Source organism: Canis lupus, chromosome 10 (assembly GCF_048164855.1).
Source record: "Canis lupus baileyi chromosome 10, mCanLup2.hap1, whole genome shotgun sequence".
NCBI lineage: Eukaryota > Metazoa > Chordata > Mammalia > Carnivora > Canidae > Canis > Canis lupus.
This window is the reverse complement of record NC_132847.1, coordinates 18,800,470-18,820,060: the sequence shown is the minus strand read 5'-3', so window position 1 is coordinate 18,820,060 and position 19,591 is coordinate 18,800,470.

Here is a 19,591-nt window from a genome sequence, read left to right as displayed (position 1 = left end):
TTCTTATATTAGTTTTTGTAATTGGTATATTTTCAGAATTTTGTCCATTTCATCTAAGTTGTCAAATTTATCATATACAATTGCTTTTAGTATTGCTATATTATTATTTTTATAAATGTAAGATACGTACTGATTTGGTAATTTGTGTCTTCTCTCTCCTTTCTTGTTCAGTTTACCTGTTAATTAATTTTATTGATTTTATTAAAGAACTAGCACTGGGTTTCATTTATTTTCTGTTTTTCTTTGTCTCTGCATCAATTTTTTTCTCATAATTTCTTCTCTTTTACTAATTTTAGATGTAATTTTCTTCCTTTTTTGTGCTTTTTAAGGTAAAAGTTTGAATCACTGATTTTAGATGTTTCTTCTTTGCTAGGATAAGCATTTAAAGCTACATTTTTTTTAAACTACTGCTTTAACTGCAATCCATAAATTTTGATATGTTGTATTTTTACTTTCATTGAGTTCAAAATACTTTTTAATTTCCCCTGTGATTTCTCCTTTGCTCAATGGCTTATTTAAAAGTGTGTTGTTTATTTTCCAAATATTTGAGGATTTTCCAAGTAGTTCTTTATTACTGATTTCTGACTTAATTCTGTTTTGGTCAGGGAACATTCTCTTTATAATTTCAATCCTTCTAAATTTATCAAGATTTGTTTTACAGTGCAGCACATTGACTAGCTTGGTGAATGTTCAGTGTGTACTTGAAAAGAATGTGTGGTCTGCTATTACTGGGTGAGTTGTTTTATAAATGTCAGTGTCAAGGTCAAGTTGGTTGAAGTCTTCTACATACTTACTAATTTTCTGTCTATTCTATCAATTGCTGAGAAAGAAGTTTTGAAATTTCTGACTAAAAGTGTGCATTTGTGTATTTCTGCTCACAGTTCCGTCAGTTTTTGCCTTACATATTGAAATTCTCTTATTAGGAGTGTGAACTTTGGAAATTTTTATCTCCTCTTGATGAATTCATTCCATTTATCTTTATGAAATGATCCTCTTTATAATAACTAAAATGTTTTCATGGTTTAAATAGTAGTTGAAACCAGGGTTTGGAATGATATGTGAGGGTGGGAGAGGAGAATATGGAATGAGAAAAGACAAAGGTTAATAACAGAACCCTAGGGAACACAAACATTTAAAAAGTTGGTGAAAGAAAAGGAGCCCATGACAGAGACTAAAATGAAAACAAGACCAAACTTGAAAAAGAACCATGGAAATGTGGTGCTCCAGGAACAAAAGAGAATTTTTAAAAAGAACATATTTAATATAATTTAAAATGCTTCTAAACCACTATTTAAGACAAGGTCTAAAAATTAACAATAGAAGGTAGCACCGAGCAAGTTATCAATAACCCTAGCAAGAGGATTGCAATAATGAGAGACTCATAACAGATGTGAAAGGTAGGAAAAAGAGGTACCTACCTTCAAGACTTAGTAAGGGTAAGGAAAATCTGAAGGTGCAGAAGAGAGAGGGCATTATGATCTCAGTGTAAAGAAGATATTTCTTAGAGTTATATGTTGATTGGAATAGGAAAGGTAATATAATGCCAGTATTAACTGGCATAATTCATAAAAACATCATTTTATCACTCTTCATAAACTTCAGTGAGGATCATTTATACATATCTGAAGGCACTATTTAACTTTATTTTTTCCCCTATTTTTTTTTTTGTAGGAGAAATACTACTATTTTGATATATCTGGTTTATCACAGAAACACTCATGATTTACCAATTATTTTCCTTTGGTTTCATCAGTTTCCTCTTTGTGTAGTGCTATGTCTCTCCATATAAGAATGTCATGTTTTCCCTTTATGCTAATGTATGCAACATGAAGAAAATATGTTTCCCAAGTAACATTCTGAACATAAATTACATATTTTCCATCACTTCTAATTTAGAACATAATGGTTTCTTTCTGGTTTTTAACATGATGTAACCTACATATAAAATGTGAAGAATACCATAATTGCAACAATTTATAAACTTATTAGTTTAAAAGTTGCAGTGGTAAAAATCAGTGCATTTTTCTTATTCACATGTCAATGTGTAATTTGCATATACATTATACATCCTCAAAAAGGTCTTACTAATGTATCTGATTTTTTATTTCAAATGATGAAGACACTCTTTGCTAGTTAGTAAAAGGCTGTTCTCTCAGAGTTCTTAATCATTTTTAAGTCACAGGTTAAATTTGAGAACCTGACAGAAGTTATCCTCCATGTTCCTAGGAAAAGGACATATATCTATATGCACATATAACTTTGCACACCTTTTTAGAGTTAAAAAAGCATCTAATTTAAAGGAATATAAACTTCTTGGATATTGATAGTAATGTCGAAGGAAAACTGAAGAGTATAAATAGCAGGATGATTCGAAAGCATGACTTTTGGAATCAATTAGATTCCAAACTGATCAGTTAGATCAGTTACAAGCCTTGCCCAACACTTAATAGTTGGATGATCTTGGCCAAATTACTTAGCCATTAGCTAACTCTTAGTTTAAGAATACTCATCTGTAAAATGGAGTCAGAGGATTAAAATCAGATTTTAAAAAAGTAAAGTACATGACCAGCACATGTAATATAGAGAATCAGTGTGCTTTAAATATCAGGGAAACAACTTCAATGGAATGGTTCTTAAAGGCATACAATTTTTTCATTGATATTTGCTTTTCATGTTCAGATCTGCTTGACTTGCAATAAGAATCTCACAGAAAGTGCATCTCAAGCTACAACTTTCTAATTGCAGAGTTGGATATAGAGCTTATCACTGCACTGGATTGGTAGTGTTCAGGTAGGGCCCAGCTCTGGTGGGAAGGGGTATTCTAGGCACCACCCATAGCCACATAATAGGAGGTATAATTAATTACTGTTAGTATTTCAACTATCCTATAGAGGGACATGTGTTTTGCAAGGCTGTCTGCAATATTAGTAATTTTAAAGGTAGCTAGGCTGAAAGGTGTTTAACATTGCCAGAAAAAGAATACATACATATGTATTTCACAAACAAGATAGTATAATTGAGATACATTTTTATCAAATGACCGGAGTCATCCTCTTATATTTCAATCATCAAAGATACTGTTCTTGGCACATATTTTTTTTCTAAATTTTATTTATTTATTTTAAATAAATTTATTTTTTATTGGTGTTCAATTTGTCATCATATAGAATAACACCCAGTGCTCATCCCGTCAAGTGCCCGTCACCCAGTCACCCCCACCCCTCCGCCCACTTCCCCTTCCACCACCCGTAGTTCGTTTCCCAGAGTTAGGAGTCTTTCATGTTCTGTCTCCCTTTCTGATATTTCCCACTTATTTTTTCTCCTTTCCCCTTTATTCCCTTTCACTATTTTTTATATTCTCCAAATGAATGAGACCATATAATGTTTGTCCTTCTCCGATTGACTTATTTCACTCAGCATAATACCTTCCAGTTCCATCCATGTCGAAGCAAATGGTGGGTATTTGTCGTTTCTAATGGCTGAGTAATATTCCATTGTATACATAAACCACATCTTCTAAATTTTAAAACATATTACAAGGCTACAAGGGTAATCCTGGTTGCAAAGGCAATTAATTTTGGCTCATCTTGACATACTTGTCCTCTTACAATGGTGTTCTCCCCAGAAGCCCCATAGTCTGAGGCACAGACTCACTAAAGAGGGCAAGGTTTAATTTGAATTTCTCTGTCTCTTCTCTGATTTCAACCAATGAACAATATCTTAAGGCTGCGTGCTGACCTCGAAACATAAGTCTAGACAGAACACTAAAAATTGCCTTTAAAAGGTGCCATGAACAGTATCCAAAATATCATCCCTTGAATAGGTTAGACAATTTATTGTGCCAAAATCCTTCTATGTGTGGTTGCACCCAAAGCAGGTGCTTCTATGGAAAATATATCCAAGACCATTCTGTCTCAGTTTACTTTGAACAAAGCCAGTTTTTTTTTTTTTTAATTTAAAAAAGTACTTGCTTAGATGTCTCTGAGATGTTTTACTGGCTTAGTAACCCAAGTAAGTTCTGACTGAGGCTAAGGGAAGGTATCTTTCTCTGAGGATCCTTATCATAGAGCAAGAGCTTTTAAATGTTTTGGGAAAGCTCTGACCTTCTGAAGTTGAGTTTTGTTCAGGACATGAATATTTTAAGGACATTTGCCTCCTTGCCAATTTTATTGTTCCACTATTTTTTATTTAAATTACAGATTCTTTTTTGTCTCTTTCTCTGTGAGAGGCTGGCACCAGATCATCCCCTGGGTAGAGCAGACATTCCAAAGGATGTCCTGCCAACAATAATGGAAAGCTGGATACAACTGAATGGTATAAAAAGGTACCTGGGATGCTTAGAAAACTGTAAAGTTTAATGCTGCACACCCAGAGTACATGCCAACTACTACAGCTGCTGCTTATACATGAAAAATGTGTGTTGTCCATGTATGTATGCTTTGAAATTCATGGCCTCTTTTTAATTTTGCTTATGAATCTCTACACATCTGTGTTTTAAAATGTCTTGTTTATAGGGTCAATAATTTCTGTCTAATGAGATGGGCCAAAAGACCTTTAATCACTCACAGACTCACAAGGAAAATGACAATGTGTCCCAAATAAAAGACTGAGCAGGAATTATTGCTAAAATATCTTAAATGTTCTCCAATAACATTTGCCAAACATAATTTATAATATTGCCTGAACCTTTCCCTTTAAGAGGTAGACACTCATTTGAAGTAAATGGTGTACCAGCACCTTTGGAAGTCTCAAAATGTTAGGCTGCCTTTTTGAAATTCTAAGAATATTCTGTAGAAAAGAGTAAGGAATCATCTCCTTAATTTAAGCAAATGGCACATGCATTCAATGAACATCTAACCTCCATAAATAACATTGGGAATACAGAAAGACAGGTGATCGATGGAGCAAAATCCTACTTTCCCAGAAAATTTGTGTTTCACAAGGAAAGACGCAACCTCTCTGGAAGGCTTGGTTTTACACCTTCAAAAATGATTTGCTTATTCAATGAGGCAACTGTGCCCTAAATCACAAAACTGGTGAATAACTTTAAAATGTACTGAGAGTGTAAATTACTAAAGCCTTGAAGACAAAACATATTTCATGTAATTTCATAAGGAAAGGACATATCATGCAAAAAAAATTGTGTAAAGAAATGATGACATAAGTTGATTCTACACTTAGGTAAGCTGTCCTTCTTAAATGAAACTTTAAAATAGGAACAAAGACCCGGATACTTCACTATAGTGTAGCTGATTTAAAGCACCAGGGGTTTAAACGCTCACAATATATTATTTTCGGTAAGTACACTTCTGGAATGTTTCAGTTTGGATTAAGCATCCTGAAACATGGATTTAATTAAAGGAGCCCTTCAGATAATTATGGCACTGATTTTCAAAGGCGTGCTAGATGATTCAGATTCCTGGTAACATTCTGAGCTGCATCATTTAAAGCCTGGTCTGGAAGGACTATCCTCTGAGAATTTATCATTTTCAAAAACTAAAGAACTTCCTGGCTGAATATTTAGAAGTCAAAAATTGGTATTTAGGGCATCTTTATATTAAATATTCTCAATTTTGAGTGACTTTTAGGAATCTCTAAGGAAGGCCTCAAAGGGTATGGCTGGCATAGGATAGAAGAAGACAACATATGATTGTCCAGAAGCCAGCTAAGAATTTGGAGACCCCTCCCAAAATTCTTATAAGTGAAGAGACCTTATAGATACTCAAAACACTAAAATATCTCAACACAAGGACAGGTAAAAACAGTGATCTCCAAAAGGGAAGTTTATACTCTTCCCAGGAAGGGGATAAACAAGCCATTGGGGTCTAGAAAGGCAACACAACTTCTATAAATATTTACTTTTTAATTCAATAAGAAAACTTGTATATACATAGTTAGAATGTACTTAATATGCTAGAACAGTAGTATATGGATATAATGTATAAGTAAATAGTTATCCATATGTTTGGGCACATGATCAGTAGTGTCTTTCTAAATGGATATCCCAAATTCTGAGGCACTCCTCCATTCTGGACCTCTTGGCATCCCAGAATGTGGGGATAGGATCAGTGGTTCAGCTGCCTAGTACTGCTTGATGGCAAGCTGGGGCAGTCAGCTGTTTATACTGTTTGAGACAAATATGGTGGGCTCAATTACTCATTCAATAAAATATTTACCAAGCACCTATGAGATAAAGGGATAAAAAGTGAACAAAGGAGACAATTATTTAAAAAGCTACTATAAATGTCCACATGCAAGTATATGTGTTGATATGAGTTTCCAACTCCTTCAGGTCAATACCAAAGAGTATGATTAAAGGATGCTATGGTAAGGGTATATTTAGTTTTGTAAGAAACTGCCAACTGTCTTCCAAAGTGTTTATGCCAATTTGCATCCTTTGCATCCCCACCAGCAATGAGTGAAAGTTCCTGTTGCTCTACATTCTTGCCAGCATTTAGTGTCCTTAGTGTTTTTTATTTTATTCATTGGAATGTCTAGTGGGGGCCTTGGATGGCAAAGCTGGAGTCCTAGTCATACTTCTGGATTCCCTGTGAGTACTCATAATGCTCAGTCAGGATGTCACAGGTGGCACTGAAAATCTTGGGGTGCAGTGTGACTGTGTACTGGGCCAGTGTACTCATAGGCCAAGCCATATAATTGGACATCAAACAGGCTGATCTCGTTATTGACATTGATGGTTGCTGGGCTTGGGAAACAGCAGACCTGAAGGGGCAGGAGGTGGTGCACCAGTCTCTCCATGTCCTAGTAATAAGCCAGGTGGATCATGGGGACCCTGGGCGGTGGGTGACAGGACCTGGGCTGCAGCCAGGCAGGAGGGCAAGGATGAGGCAGCTCACCACCCACAGTAGCTCCTGTACCACAGCCAGCACCCAGTGGCCTCCCCCAGCTCTCACCTGCTACATCTGCTACCCACCACCCACTCAGCCCTCGGCTCCCATCGCCACCAGTCAACCTCCATCCCAACAGTACTATCTTATATAAGCACTAAGGCATAAATGATTTACTTGGTCTGAATAAATTCAGATTTCAGTGCCATTGAGCATAAGTTCTTTAAATGAGCTCCTTATAATTTTAGGGTTCTAACAGAACATCTTGTAAATGAGCAGCATCATCCCAATAAAGATCTGTAATCTTTTTGTATAAAACTTTGAAAAACATTTTTCTGGAATTATAAATGCCAAAAAGAAGTTGAAAGTTTTTTTAGACCAGATCTCTTTTTCCACTGGAGGAGCTGAGGCCCAGCAAGTTTAATTTATCCAACTGTGTTTGGGATCATTTGCAGTGGGACAGTTAAAGAACTACTTCACATCCTTTCCATTATACCATCATGCCCCTTGAAATTAACTGTCAACAGTATCCTTGCCAATTCTACTTGCCACTCTTGCCTGAGCAAGGACAACTCACCAAAGTGTCGCACTCTGTTCCAGAAAAGCTCCATTTCCTTTTGAAATGATCAGTCTACTTACAACAATTAAAACTGATGACAGGGAAGATAATCCTAAAATCATAACTATTCAAAGAGTATTTTCATAAATCTTAGATTAATTTTTCTTAAATACATTTCAAAACCTGTAATGTGGATATGTGAATTGTTCAAGATCTCCGAATCCCTCTCTTCCTCTCATCCCTTTTCTTAAAAGCTGTAAACCCTCTCTTGCCTTGAGTGAGCCTTTCTATGCTTTCCCTGTGCTTTTTGGTCCTTTCTTCCCTAGTCAACTATCCTTTAAGTTACTGAAGATTAACACTCTGATGGCCATTTTTATGTTACCATTCCTTTCTAGGCTTATATACCTCACTTTGTGAAAATCTTAAGATTCTAATTTATGTAGAGATAACAGTGCATGTTATGTTCTTCCCTAGCAATTAAAAAAGAAATGTTACCTTCAGGACAGTTACAAAATAATAGCAAACTATATCAACAAAATTTGTTAGAATTTACTTCCTGACTTCCTGAATTAAGGAAAATACCACTTGAACAAACATCAGAAATCTACTGTGATATGAAGTCTATTCAAGCAACTAGATTGCGATTTATCACTAGGAAAATATAGGAAAATATAGAAGCAACTGCCACAGTTTTCCTCTGGGAAATTAAAAAATAATAAATAAATAAGGAGCCATCAAGTAACTGTGAATGAGAAGATGCAGATGTTTCACAGAACTAAAACACTGTCTTAAGTTGCTCTGACTGTATTAAATATAATAATTCTACACAAAGACAGATTATTCCAAGACACTAATGGAAAAGAGGTTATCATTATGAGACATTTATAATAGCTAGGTTCTGCCTCAATGTCAAATTGAAATATCAGACATGATATATGCTCAGCAGATATAATCATACTATAATCATACTAAAAATGAGACTCAAACATAAGAAAAGTATGCTACTAGAAGTGAGGAAGGAGGGTTTCATGAGGATATGAAAGAAAGCTGGATTAGAAAAGAAAAAAAAGACAGTTACCTTGGACATTAGTGGTTGTTGTATTTAATTTAATTTTATCAATTTAATCTAACTACTCATTTAGACTATTTATTTCTTTTTCTTTAAAGATTTATTTATTTTAGGGTATCTGGGTGGCTTAGTGGTTGAGAATCTGCCTTTGGCTCAGGTCATGATCCCGGGGTCCTGGGATCCCACATTAGGCTCCCTGCAGGGAGCCTGCTTCTTCCTCTCCCTGTGTCTCTGCCTCTCTCTGTGCATCTCTAATGAATAAGTAAATAAAATCTTTTTTTAAAAATGAAGATTTATTTATTTGATAGAAAGAGAGAGTGTGTTCAAGGGGAGGGGCAAATACCAAAGAGCATGCCTGAGAAAGAGAGAATCTCAAGCCGACTCTTTGCTGACTGTGAAGCCTGATGCGGGGCTCAATCTCACAAACCTGGATCAGGAGCTGAGCAAAATCAACATAGGGATGCTTAACCGAATGAGTCACTCAGGTGTCCCTGTTCTTATACATTTCTTATATAACATTTAAGGAGTTCAATATTTGAACTTTTGAGAAAGTAACTTGACAATCAAATTTTGAAAATGTAAATAGTATAAATTTGTTCCTGTGATAGAATTCAATTTATCATGCTCCTAAATAGTTTAATGTATTTGATCACTGAAAAACATCATTGTATAGGACAAACACAACTATGTCTTACAATGTAATATTAAAAACCTATTTTGTCTCCCATTTTCTTTTATTTTTATTTGATGTGGCTAGATTTTTCCTGTCCGTGGAAGTAACAGTTTCAATACAGACATTAAAATATCCAGAACCATGTAATAGCTAAAACTCTGAATTTATTTTAAAATTAAGGCATCTTCTACCCCTCCTGTCATCCTTCCTGAGCTCATAGCAATATAACAATATCTTTTGCTTCTCAGCACAAAGATCTATTATCCCTCAGTCTAGGCAGTCTTCACAGATCAGACATTCCTTGTGTTGACTTTCATCATCACACTTGATTCATGGGTAGCATGTACATATTCCCTAACGCCAGTAAAATCTGAACATGCAGACTCCAAATGAGGCCACTTATCTCTTGCTAATTGCCAGTATGTTGGCTGGCATTCCTTGTCCTAGAGACTTCAGGGGACGAGAAGACCTCACTCTTAGACTCCTCTCTACATATAAGACTAAGGTGGGTAATGCAACTGTTCTACTTATCAGTGTTTCAAGCCCATTACATCTGCAGTGTGAGCCATCATTGTATCCACATTGGTTCATGTGTCTGGTCCAGCCAGTGTAAATGACTTGAACAGTGTGCCAAAAGTAGTTAGTATGTTCAGACCATCAGTCTCTCTGGAATGGTCATTGTTGAAGAGTTGATTCAGATATTGGCCATTAGTTATCTTTCCTATATCTTTTTTTAGACCTGAAAGAACCTTTATCTTCTAGCTGTGAATGCCTGAAGATGGCTGTGGGTGCATGCGACAGAAAGAGTGGAGTCTTCCCTGCCTCTTACCAAGATTTGGGTCTCTGCTAGGGGCCTGTTCTGGTCCCTAGTCCCCTTAAAAGGCTGGACTCCAGCCCCAATGGAGAGAGACCCCATAACCCACCACACTCTTTCCTCATTCTGTTCACATTAGGCTCTACCATGCACCAAGACACTCCAGAGGTGGGGCATAGGACCAACCACAGGCAATACCTGCTATCACTCTCTGTGACTTTGGGCAGCTCACTTTAGCCTTTAAGCTTCAGTTTCTTTGATTCTAAAATTAGAACACTAACATTACTTATTTCATAGGGCTCTTCTGAGGATTAGGTGAGCCTCACTCCTGTTAGGAGCACTAAGTTAACAATATATTCAGTTGCTACTAGAGATTTTACTGACTAGAGGGATCACATGAAAATTTCTTGCAACCATACCTAAGACACATAATATGTGCATTATGTATGCACATAATACAGTATGTATATATGTATATATAAATACATACATGTGAATGTAAATTTTACACACTGACAAGTATTTAATTTACTTCACTATGTGCTTTGAAATACCTTGCTGCAAAATCCAGCTACACGGTGCAGAGAACAAACAGGCCCTAAGACCACAAGCAGCTGCCGAGAGCAGCATTCCACAAATCCTTGCAAAGGCCCAAAACACATGAGTGGAGGCAATTTGGATCTTCCAGTCCAATCTGATCATCAGCTGAACTCCATCGAGTAAACCCAGTCAACATCATGTAGAGACAAAAAATTGTCCAGCTGAGCCCTGTCTAAATTCCTGACACACAAAATCATAATACAATAAAAGGCTGTTGTTTTAAGCTGCTAAATTTTGGAGTAGTTCTTTAGTCAGGAAGAGATAACTGAATACTATCTCAATTTAGGCTAGGCTTTTTCAGGAGATAGCCGTGTTATAAGTAAGCTTATTTTTAGATTATCAAGTGTCATCATGAACTTCTGATGTGTTTTTCTCTGAGAATAGGAAAGCCTGAATCTAAGTACATTTGCTTGAAAAACTGACAATAATCCTGGCAAATATATAATCCTAAAGAGAAACTAGAGTCTTGCAGATAATCCTGACCTACATTAGTAATTAGAAAGCATAGACTTCTATAAAAGTGCTTGGTATCTACCTTTTTTACCCAGCCTCATCTGAATCACTGCCTTAATGCTTGTTTATATACAGCTGAGTTTTCCATGGGCTGGGGGCAAGTTGAGAAGAAGAGTACTATAGTCAAAGCCTGAAGGAGTTATTTCGCTTATATTTCCCTAAAATATGAAATGCAAGCAATTTATGCATACATTTTGCAGAGAGCACAGCTATGATATTCTGAAAGCCTCAGCACATCAGAGGAACAGTACCTAACAGGTAACCACTGTCTTCAAGAGAAGCAGTGATACTGTTAGAAGTAGCAGAACTTGCCAGAAGCCATGTCAGTGCCCAATGACTTCATGGTGTCTGGCCTGGGAGAATGAGGTAGAAAGGGTCAGTAATCAAACACGTGATGCACTGACTACAGAGAAGACCATGTGGAACAATCTCCCAGGCATACTTTCAGCCTTTGTAAGGGAGGTGGGACCCTGCATGTGGAGTAAGCACCATCAAAAAGTGAGTCTGCATTCTCTTGACCCCACTCCTCTGAGCCAGCTCTCTGGATTCACTGACTTTCAGCATTGCCTCTGTAAAGCAATGTGAATAATGCCCATAGCATGCTGAACACTCACTGCTACAAAGCCAGTCTCTGCTACTACCACATGGGCAGTTACCAAAAATCCATCATTCTGCTACAAAATCTATTATATCTGTGGCTGCCAAAACAAAGTTTTGATGAATATTCTGTAAACCAATGAGAAATGAATGCAAAAAAATCATTGTTTCAAGGAAAATTGATTAAGTGGTTTTTCATAAAGACAAGTCACTATAAAAAGATACTGTCAACTTATCCTAAATGATAAAAATGTACAAAATTGAAACAGAAAGATGGGGTATCTGGGTGGTTCAGTCAGTTAAGCTCAGGGTCCTGGGATGGAGCCCTGAGTCCGGCTCCCTGCTCAGCAGTGAGTCTGCTCTTCCCTCTCCCTCTGCCTGCCACTCCCCCTGCTTGTATGCTCTCTCTATCTCTCTCTCTCTCTCTCTCTCTCTCTCAAATAAATAAATAAAATCTTTTTTAAAACTGCAGAAAGATTATGCACTCAAATTCTTTCATAATTCTTTTTAAGTTTTTGCCCCTCTTTAAAGAAACCAAATCCAGAACTTATATTCTGGGAAAGGTGAGAAATGTGCTGACGCCTTTAAAGAACACCCAGACAACCTTCACCTTTCATTCTCTGCTCTGGATACTTCTCGAAACCAAAGGGCATTTTACAAAGTGCTGTCTCATCTCCTTTTGTGAATGATATGCAGAGGGTGGATTTAGGCTAATACTCCTCTGCACACAATTTACTATAAAATAATATTAGTTACTGCTATCACTTTAACTTACTTTACTGTGTTTCTCCTTTTCTTAAGTAATTCTTGATATTCATTTAGATCTAGTATATGTTTTCTATATTTTTAAATTGTCACTGACCCTTCAGAGATGAGAATGTTTTAACTTGTTTGTTTACCAGTTTTCACAATTTTACTTCGAGACAGAAGGCTAAATTACCCAGGGTTGTGCAGAAACCGGTTCCTTCGACTCTGATGTAAGTTTACTGAGAAAATAAAATTCAAGATTTCATAACGTTGGATCAGAGATTCTAACCCTTGTTCTAAGTCATATTAGCTAGGATAATAAATTACCCAGTAAGAAATACATCCTCAAATCTCAGTCACGTGTACAATGTAAGTTCATCTCTTGTACACGGAGTCCAATTCTGAATTCCTGGCCAGTATCATTCAGCAACTAAGGCTCTTCTTATCGTTCCTTAAGGCATGGGAATCCCTTGCTGAATTTTCTGCATGCACTTAGGAAAGTGATGCAAAAAGTAAGCACGGGAATTGGTAGAAGTGTTTTTAATGGACCAGGCCTGAAAGTCATACATTAATTCCATCTATGTTGTATTAGACAGAAGTCAGCTGTCTGGTGACATCAAAGTGCAGAGGACACTGATATATAGTATCTAGCTCTGAGTCCTAGAAAAGGAAGCAAGTCTGAGTGAGTGTTCCTCACTCATGAGCCTCTACAACACAAGTCCTTCACTGCATGTATTTCTAACATGTAATGACAAACTTATTCTGTGTCCTAACATGATACTGAGGTGATAAAAGAAAAGTTTTCTTCCTTCTAGGTTGTATTGTCCCCCTTAATGTAAGGTATTAAACTGATCTTTCCTGTAATGTATTATAACATATTCTCAATTATTGCTATTAATGACCAAGTTATTTCATTGCTATAAGGTGCATTGAGACTTGCCTTGCATAGTGTTACATATATACTTATGGAATATAGATATTACCTCTATAGGAATTTAAAGAAATGCTCAGAAAAGATGACCTTTCAGAAAAATAAGCTCTGAGTAAAGTTAACTTTTAAAACAAATTTCATTGCTATTATTGATTTTCTTTTTTTTAAGATTTTATTATTTATTAATTCATGAGAGACACACAGAGAGGAAGAGACATAGGCAGAGGGAGAAGCAGGCTCCTTGCGGGAAGCCAGCTGTGGAACTGGATCCCAGGACCCCAGGATCATACCCTGAGCTGAAGGCAGATGCTCAACCACTGAGCCACCCAGGTGCCCCTATTATTGATTTTCAATTGAAGAAATGTAGTTGCTTGATTGACTGTTTGATTTTTTAAACTAATGAGAAATAAAAAGGTTTTTATTACACAAGGATAATTACAGATTACAGAAACACAATCCACATTCATCTTAGACTGCGGAAGACTGTATGAAAACCAAATGTGATGTGAAAATAATAGAATCAGAATTTAAAATCTGGAGTATATACTTTGTAGAGGTTTATCCCCAGGAAAGCCAAGCTAGAATTACATAAATTCTAGCTCTAAAAACATTCTTCTTAATATACAATTTAGAAATGAAATAACCAAATCCAATTTAGAGGAAATATTCAGAAAGATTAATTTAAGATGTTTCACCAAAAATTCTTTAAATTTCCCAAGGGAACAAAATGTTTTAAACTATAATCCAGAATAACTTTAAACTATGAAAGGAAATAGCTCCACTGTATATTTCTAATATTTTAGCTAGTATCCACAATAAGACATTATAGATCAAATAGCTTTAATGAACTCTCTTAATGGAATGCCCCCGCTCCAGTTCCTGCAGAAGAAATAATCTTCTTGTCTGTCTTCTCTGAATGACCTCCTGAGCAAAAAGCAAATGATGCCTCCTTGGCTGCCTTTACAATATCATTTTCCAGTCAGCAGCACTTAATTCTCCTCATCCCTTTATTCATCCCAGGCCAGGCCAAGAATATTCTGGCATATTTCACAACTAGAGGGTTGGATGGGTGGTGTCTGATAGTTTGTTCTTTGGAACGGGTATGATCACTGATGGAATAATAATTCATTTGACCAGAAAGGCCAAAGAAAAAATTGGAGAGGCCTGGGAAGCAAAACTGAGTTCAAGCAAAACAGTGTAGTAGGTGAGATTTATTTTCAGCATTTTTGATCACTTTCCTTTCATTAATTTCCCCTCGTTAAGTTTCTCCCTGTGAGGCTCAGCTTGGACGGAGCCTCAGACACTGCATTATAATCTGGATCTCTTCTTTGTTCTTTTATCCTGGGTATCATTTCATCCAGGCCTCCTAATATCCTTGGTGATGTTTACTGACATAATCAATTAATCTTCAGTCATACCTGAGAGCACATTGGTGCCACTCATCGGTGCTGCAGTGTTAACTTTATCCACAATTATTCGTATTTTAACACAGACCTGTGAACATGAAAATTTAAATTTCTCTCTTAGAGGTGGAGAGAGAATTCTGCAGATGCAGCAAGAGGACCACTACATGGCCTTCATATGTGAACTTTATCTATACCACAGTGTGGCCATTTCCTTTGACAATGGACCATTATTTTTATTTCTTTACTAATGTGCAATAGGATAATGGGTTTGTATGAAAGGAACAATTTTCTATCAGATAATTATGTAATTCATGCTGTAAGAAGACAGATTATCTTGTGAGATTACAATTATTTCCTTGAAGTGATGGTCACAATCTCATAGGCCCACAGGAGCTAGGTAGGTGAAATAAATGTATGAATTTGGCAGTACATCCTTCTACCTAGAAGTATTTAAACTGTTGTAAACACTTACCTGCTAGATTATACATGTTTGCATTCTCTGCTCTAAGTTTCAAAAGAACAAAATCACACCTCTGTGCTAAGAGACAGGAGGCTTATGTGATGGATGAAATGATGTCTTGGATTCTTTAGAACATAAGAATTAAGATCCCAGGGGAGGCAGGAGATACTCCATCACTCTTGGTCTTAATGATGGAAGAAAGGTCTATCTAATCTATAATTAAGAGAAGAAAGCTAATATCTGAAGAGCAATATCACATGTTTAAAAAATATGCCCATATGTAAAAGTAAATAGATGGTAAGATTCTAGAATTTTTGTTTCTTATTATTTAATCTATCTTCAAGTGTTACATTATTAACAAATAGTGCTTTTGTAATCAGAACACAATGAAGTCTTTGTTCATTAAGATTAATTTGTTTAAAAAAATTAACTTCTTTAGAAGACGGTGTTTATACTGATATGTTTACACCAAACCCAAGTGGCAAGCATCAGGCATGTGGGCCAGGACTTGAGGATGTTTTCTGAAAACTATGAGGGCTCCCACTAGTCTCCAGATGGGATGCAAAGCAGAGCACTCTAGGGAATGACTCAGAGCTTGTGCTTTGCACAGCGAAATGGCTGTATTGCTTCTACCTCAGTATATTTTTCATTTTTTCCTTGGTCATTTTGGAGATCCAGCTCGTCTAAACTATGCTAATGGAAACAAGAGAAAGAAACCTTTGAGGAGAAAGGTAGAAAGGATGAACTCTTAGAAATCCAGCTTGCAGGTGGCAACCATAATAGAAGCCCTCCAGGAAGATAAAGAGAAAGTCTTCAAGGATGTGACCCTGATCTTTCTGCCAAAGTAATGCTGGGGTTCAGGACTGGCATTTTTCTTGAAGGGGGAGATAGTATTCCCTAAACCTGGAATAAAATGAGTTAGGCAATGCCCTCAAAGCCCTGATACTTCATGTCCTTTCACTTCCCTTGGACATTCCTTCAGAAGAGAACTGTGAGACTCAGGCGTAAGCCTCAACACACTTTCAGAGATGTGGTAAATTCACCTGAAAGAGACTTAAAAAACCCTACATGATTACTTTGTGGGAGAAGCATAGAGATTTCCTTTGATGCCCTGACTACAGTTTTGTTCTATGACCACAACTAAACAAGAGAGGAGGGAGATGTAACGTGGCTTTTTAAAATGGTTGATTGTACTAATTCATATCTTGGCCAGAGTTGCAAACCTAAAGCTGCAGGACCCTGGTGACATGCTTCCTAACTGCTCACCAATCAACATACACACCTCTCATTCTGGTATTTAAAGCAGTCCACAGTTGCTCCTGTATTAATTTTCCATGAATGTATAACCACAAGTTACCACAAACATAGCAGATTAAAACAACACCAATTTATTATCTCACAGCTCTGTAGGTCAGAAATCCAGGCATGCTCAGATGGGGATCCTGCTCTGGATCTTTCAAGATCAAAGTGAAAGTGTCAGCCCATCTTCTCTTATCTGGAGAGTCTAGGGGAAAATTTACTCCCAAGCATTCAGGTTGTTGGCAGAATTGTCTCATGCTGTTGTAGGACTAAGATCCTGTCTCCTTGCTGACTGCTGACCAAAGATCATTGTCAGTTTCTAGAGGCTGCCCACATTCCTTGGCTGGCTGCCTCTCCTGCTTCAAAGCCAGCAATGGTGCACTGAATCCTTCTTGTGCTTTGAAGCTCTCTGACTTCTCCTGCCCTTCTCTTCTGCCACCACCTGAGAAGTATCTCTGCTTTTAAGGACTCATCTGTTTGCACTGGGCCCAGTAGGATAATCCAGAACAATCTCTTTAAGATCAGCCAAGGACTAATTTTAATGATATTTGCCAGGTTCCTTTTTTCCATGTAAGGTAACATATTCATAATTGTGACATCTCATCATATTCAAAGGTTCCAAGTATTAGAAAACGGAATCTTGGAGTGGGGCAGTGAAGTTTGGAGAATTCTCCAAACTTCAAAGACCCTAACCAATAATGCTTCAAGCCAAATCAGGGCAATTCATTTCCCCAAATCATGTCCATAGTGTCCTGATTGTGTACCTTTCCTTAGCTAGTTTCTTCTGCCTATGACGTATCTTGCCCTTTACATTCCACTGCCCAACCCCACCTACCTAGGTCCTATTGATGCTTCAAGGTCAACTTCAAAGGGCTCTCCCATCAAGAATTCCTCCCAGTGTGATCAGCACACCCCCACCCCCACCATCAGTAGGGTTTAGTATATTCTTCTCTTTCGATTCTCATTACATTTCATTTTGTTTACCTTTATACTTTGTCCTGGATGATGTACATTGATGCAAATGCCTGGAAGGCTATGCTTGTGTCCTCATTACCTTTGAGTACCTCTACCATTCACTTTCTTATTACCAGTTGAATGAGCCCATATTCAGTGTGGGATTTTCTGAAAAGAAAGATTTCATTCTTTCTTCCAATGGACCTAAGGCATGAACATGCTATTGTGTGTCTTCCTTGCCAGCACAGCACTTACCACACTGCAATGGTAGTATTTCCTTACACGGCTACATCTAACATGAAATGCCTTGAGGAAAGGGAGTGTACTTCAGTCATTTATTTACTCATTTGACACAGGTTATGGAGCTAGCCACTAGTTTGTGCTATGTGCCATGTACAAGGATACCACTGTGAACAAAAGAGACCTCATGGAATATATAGTCTGATGGGAAAGGCAGACATTTGAGAAACAATCACAGAAACAAATGTATCTCTACAAGGTTCAGGAAGGAATCTGATGGAAGAGTGAAAGATGCTATTAGAATACCAGGGGAACTTACAGAAGGGGAAGTGCAAGTGGCATTTCCTTGAGAAACTGACAATCTGAAACTTGAGAGAATAGGGACTTTTCAGGAATAAAGATTGGTAAGAATGATCCAGGCAATGATACATAAGTAGGGAAGATGATACAGAGTGAAGCTTGAGAAGTAGAAAGTCAAGTCATTCAGAGCCTCACAAGGATGTGTTGAGGATTCAGATTTTAATTTAAGTGCAATTACAGTTATTGAAATTAAAGTTTTAAGTAAATAAGCAAAGTGGCTAGCTGAGTGATTCAAAAGAAACGAACAATAGTGTGGTGATGAATTGGAAGAACCACCCAGCAAAGAAGGGTCATGACAACATGTTGTGGGGCCATGACCACTACCCAGGGTACTAGCCATTTTCAAGTATTCATGACATGTGGACTTTTCGATCTAATGGACTCCTGGGCTCCCATTGGTTAGAGAGACTCCTATCTCAAATATTTACATTGGTTGTGAAGACATTAAAAATGATAAGCAATAATATTTTTCTGGAAGCTTAAAATATGTGTCTGCCAATACAAATGATCTGACTTGTAATATTTATGTGGCTCAATTAAATTCCATATGTAAAATACCTAAAACACTGGGGTTCCTGGGTGGCTCAGTCGGTTAAGCATAGGACTCTTGATTGCAGCTCAGGTCATGATCTGAGTTGTGAGATTAACCCCTGTGTCAGGCCGTACACTGGGCATGGAGCCTGCTTAAGATTCTCTCCTTCTCTGTCTCCCTCTGCCCTTTCCCACGCATTTTCCTTCTCTCTCAAAAAACAAAACAAAACAAAACAAAACAAAAAACAAAAAGAAAAGAGATAAAAGAAAAGAGAAGAAAAAAACTAACTAGCACAGCAACTGGCTTATGATAATTAATCAAAATGTATTAACTCCATTCTGTTTCTTCTTAATGATACCCCCCATAACATGACATACTGGTGCCACTTCATTTAAGCTACTATTTCCTAATCAAGCAAACAAAACAAAACATTAAAAAAACTACTATTTCCTCATTAGAAACCCAACATAGTCCCCTATTCAAATTTTCTAAATTTTAATAATCCCATTACCAAAGAAAGTTTCCAAAGTCCATCAAAGTTATATTATTTATCTACACACCTAAGTGAATTATTTACAACAATAAAAGTCACCATACAATCATTACCAACATGATTCCTAAAAAGGGTAAAGCCCTAGCAAGCATTCCTCTGAGCTGGCTACATACTCCACTGCACTGAGTTCAGAGTCAGTAAGACAGAAGTGATAAATGAGTTAGCATGACCCAATATCAATAAATACTCTGTCCACATGGGTTTTATCCAAGGCAGTTCAAAAATTTTGAGGAGGAAAAAATAGGCCAGTGGCAGAGATCCTGGAAAACTAGAATATTTTGGAAAAGTTTTGAAAGACCTATAATCAGAATAACATCCAAAGAGAATAAAGTAGGTGAAATTAGAAAGACCAGACTACAAATTGTGAAGAAAATCAGTGTGATTGGCACACTACATAAATTCTTGTTGACACAGGAGTGTAGCAATTTTCCTGATG